The sequence below is a fragment of the Anoplopoma fimbria genome, chromosome 1 (assembly GCF_027596085.1).
Source record: "Anoplopoma fimbria isolate UVic2021 breed Golden Eagle Sablefish chromosome 1, Afim_UVic_2022, whole genome shotgun sequence".
NCBI classification, from domain to species: domain Eukaryota; kingdom Metazoa; phylum Chordata; class Actinopteri; order Perciformes; family Anoplopomatidae; genus Anoplopoma; species Anoplopoma fimbria.
The window spans coordinates 24,779,763-24,784,688 of NC_072449.1; positions in this window are offsets into that span (position 1 = coordinate 24,779,763).

The window sequence follows — 4,926 nt, forward strand, 5'->3', positions numbered from 1 at the left end:
GGACCGGACAACCAAAGTGTATTGTTATTAAAATTCCAAGTTATATTACCTGCATAATGTGAAGTGAAACTATGCATAAGCAATCTAGAACCTCCTATTTTCTGCCGCCGTTTAAAGAATAGGACTGCAGATTAGAATATTTAACTCAATATAGCAAGATATTGAATCTCAGGGTAGAACACACATGTTATACAGTGTGAATATTGTCTAGATTCAGCTTTAAGGCTACTCTTGAGATTCATTTGAAAGCAGAACTTTCAGATGTAGAGGTTAATGTCTGGTGCAATGATTCTGCCAAAGGTCTTGAGAGAGTGTGTAAAGAGTGAAAACCATTTGTGCAGTAACCTAAATCTACCACTAGGTGCTGTGAAATGACCACATCAGCTCCTCATGTGGGGAAGTCACATGAATTACAAACAGCTCTGTCTTCATCAGGAGGAGTTTGAGTGCTCATTTTCATACAAATAGAGATGTGACCAACTGCATTTGCTTTGTTTAACAGGATTTAAAACTGTTGTTAAATCTTCACACGAGGTTATTGTATTGTGTGCAGGAAGTTTGTTACGTGCAGCTGTGCACCCTGCTGAAGCATGAGACTGATGCAGCAGCTGAGTCCTGCGTTGTCTGGATATTTGACACATAAATCTTTACATAAATCATTTGTTTCCATAAGCAGTACAGTATGTATCTCAGTGATAGGAGTGTCATACATAAGGCAGTCTCTGCAGTCCTGAGGCCTTGCTTATACACACAACAAACAACAGGACACATATACACCTGATGCACCTGACTGGCTTGACAGATGGATTGAAAGTTATGTGAATATTTTTATACTTATACTAAACTTTTTTATATATATATATCACTTCAGAGTGTATCCAAGGCTGATGTAATGTTTGGGGCTGAGAGGAAAAAACTCATTTCCTAAACAGATCAAAGAAAATCAGAGGGTGGAATACTGGATTGGCACAAAATGTAGGTCAGGTGGTTTAGACCCCTGACAGCTCATTTCTCACTGATTTGTCACTGATGTGGCCAACGAACAAGGAAAGTAATGCGTGTCAAATCACAGACGGTGGTCTATTTACAGCCACATATTCATATCTACAGTTTTTAAAGAGAGAATCATAAACTATTTGTGCACACTAAAGCACAGACTCCGACCTGATGCACTTAAATCATGTTTGTTGGTTCATCAGTTAAGAAGTGTGGAGCCTATGCGTGACACGTTAATGTTTGTATCTGCTTTGTGAAGGTCACTCTGCAGTGAGCAAATATTTAAAAAAGACACAGAGGGCTTCATCTGCTCCTGTGTGATTAATAGGTGTTAACTGTCACAGAAAGCAGGAGCCAAACACTGATATAGATTCGTTGTTGAGATCATCAACGAGCAGGCAGCCAACATTGCTATTTCATAATGCATTGAAAATTCTATTCTGGAGTTATAATCAACCATGTTAGTCAAAGTGCTTGGCTAGAAACATACCTCACATAATTGGAAATAATGACAAGGTGAAATATATTAACCCCCGAATGTAATGCAAGAAGCATACCCTCTTCCTCCCATATACTATTTATTGATTTTATTTTTAGTCACAGTTAATATACTTACTAAATAACATGCAGGCGAGAATATACTGGGACACACCTATGTTTTGTGGAGAACCTAGCAGTTACACGCAGCTGCAAGAGGAGTGCTTGCTCACATGAGATTAAGGTCTGAATAGTTACGCATGGTGTGATCCTCACTGAGTTGAGTCACAGTTGCACAGTGGGTAAAAGGTCTCCCATTGAGCACTTGCCACCTTGTCCACTGGAAAGGGGCTTCTCAAACGCTTCAGGTTACCCGCACAGCAGCTCAACCAATCCTACAGTATTAAAGCGCGATTTATTTTCCAGACCTGACCTCAGAATTCAGACATTTGGTGGATCATGAGTTGGAAATCCACAGTCACACTGGGGCTATTCTTAAGCCTTAACCACAGGAAACATAGCCGCGGCAGAGCCAGAACTGCCCCAGCACAGATTACATGTGTCTGCTGCTGAATCAAACCACTTCAGAGGTTGTCTAAACCCAACTAACCGTCCTCCATACTCGTCATCTGTGGCCTTCGAGCCCATGATTCAGAATTTAAGTTTCCCTTTTGTAATCACTTCTGGCTGAAGCAGAGTGCCTGAGTGGAGACTGAATGAAGCCTGGACATGCATATAATGCCTGCACAACAGTTGCATTTCAACATGGCTTACTTTCATCACACAGCAACAATAACTGCCTTTATTGGTAAACAGTAAAGTCCAGGCTGTCAATCTGGCATCTAACGGAGCCTCGCTATATATGTTTGTGTGTTTGTAATGTGAGTCTGGATTCCGGTTGCCATGCTGTGTAGCAGTTGAGCTCTGAAACGTAGACAGAGGCGTGTTGGAACAAGTTTGATAAAGGCTGGAGTCACTGTGCCTGACACACAACACTCCCGCTAAGGACACACCAAATCCATTTCTTCATGGCATGCGGCACAAAGTTAAACACAAGGACATCCAAAGGGAATGCTGCAAATCTCGCAACTCTTTCACAATCCTCACCGAGGTCTTTGAGTGCAGACAGAGACGAAAACACCATTAATCTTGTTCATTATGCTGTTGCATAGCAGTGGGTGATTGATTCCGTAACCCGATATGTGTGATGCACTTAGTGAATTTCTTTCGTCTAGACGGAGAGGGAAGATGAAAACACAGGCATGGGTTCAGGGAGAAGGCACTGTTGCCAACATGCTGCCACTCATTTTGTTAGTATCTGACACCTGAAGCGATTCTTTATACAGTATGAATGAACGCAGGTGTTTGTGTCTGTGCGAAAAACGAGTCACCGCTCGATGAAATCATCTGAATAGTGTCACACCATCACATAGTACCGTAAAGAAAAGTAACAATCACGTATTTAAATAGTCCCACCTTCGGGTGTGGAGAGGGCCATTAAACCCAGGAGCAGCTTATGAAAACGTGCAGCGGGCTCTGAAGTGTGCTGCTGAATTGTGGTCTTTGTGAGCTTAAGCCAGGGTGGATTTTGCCTGCCAGGGAGTCAAACAGACAGGGGCTGTGTTTGACTTGGTCGCTTGCCCACTTGTGCTCGTTTCACATGTATGGCGCCATGCTTATGCTACACAGGCAAGCCTGTTTGCAAAGGCCAGGGCAGTCACAGGGAGAGTGGCAGGGGCCCTGATTGGTGCTAGGCGGGTCGGCTTGTGCGGATGTGGACTGTACTGTACTTCAGGTGTGAGGAGATTGTTGTTCCATGCTGTAAACTGGCTGCTGCGTGTGGAATTTCAAATCAGAGAAGCTGTTAGTTTTAATAAGAAAATCCTCCACAAAAATGGTGTAAATTGCTTTTGGAACTATTTCAGATGTTACTAGATAAAGATAAGATAAAATAAGATAAGATAATCCTTTATTAGTCCCGCAGCGGGGAAGTTTGCAGGATTACAGCAGCAAAGAGTAAAGTGCACACAAATGTTAAATGTTAACCTTTTTTAGTTTTACCACTAAACGTAACGGCACAAACTGTCCCAAGTACATTTTACCCAGGAAGAGCAGGTTTTGAGTATGATTACATAAAGAAAATGACTAAATCAATTAATTTCTGAGTTGCTATTGACGGAAAGAATTGTCTCACAATGCAATCCAGGAATAAGTGGAGCAGCTGCTCAGAGCTGCACAAAATACAAATAAATTGTGGATGATGGTAAAAGACCCTAAACTGACAATGGCCACAATGTAGTTTTTTTAATGTTTTAAACATTTTGTTATTATGATTTCTTTAGTAATTCCTTCGGCCTTAATTAATTTATTTTTTGTTCTTTACAATTGTCTTCAATTGCAATTTGATTGATGTTCATAAGCACAAACTTATATAGCCTTCCTGTTAGTAGAAAATGGCGCCTTGTACAGTAAGTGAAATCAAGGTATACTTTAGGAATGAGTATACAGGGATTATTAAATATTATTAATACTTACTGTAGTATGGATTTGTTTAATTCTTACAGCTTCAAAGTTTTTCTCTTTCTTTTGTTCTTTACAACTTCATGTAAAGTCACAGTTTGATTGACGTGTGCACACATCTTAAACCACTTCCTGTCGGTACAAAATGGAAAAGGAAAGGACTTCTTACAATTACTATATACCTTGAACTTTGCTATATACTAAATACTATATGCTTTTAGTATGTAGCGGGAATAGGGACAAAGTGTCAAAGGAGTCTTTTATTCCTGTCACTGAACAGCCATCAGAACTAAACAGATGACATGTGGGAGCTGATCTTTCCTTTTGTGCTGAGTAAAAGGGATCACTCCTATGTGTTCAAGCTACAATTTCTTATTCCCCTGAGGAGGTGACACTTGGAGGAGACCTGCTGAGAGGCCTTCCTGTAGCTGGAGCTAGGAGTTGTGTGGTGGGGGTGGGGGAGCAGAAATACGCATTCTCCAACCAAGAAAACAACTTCTCCCTCTCTTTCTCTCTCCTATGTAGTCCTCTCTAAAATGGCACAAACTCACTCTCGCCCAGTAAACTTGGCACCTGTGTGACCAGCAACAGCGGTAGAGTTGTTCTAGTGCAGGGCGGCTCCAAAAAACACTATTTTTGTAAGCTCTCCCACACCCGTCTTTCTTCCACTCCTGCTCTCCTTACTCAGTTCATAGGCATTCCAATGGTATTTATATTTCCCTCCAGAGCAGGGGGAAGTCGTCAAGCGTTCACACAGACATTGGATTCAGCACAGCAAGGTGGGCAGTGCTCCCACAGCCCCCTTGCCATTGGCCCCCCTGTGGTCACATGACCTGCAGAGATAGACTGAAGTGTTGGCACTCCTCCCCCTAGGCTGCGCTCTGCCGTCCTCCTCAGCTCACTTTAGGCTTTTTTGCGACTGTATGTGAAGTT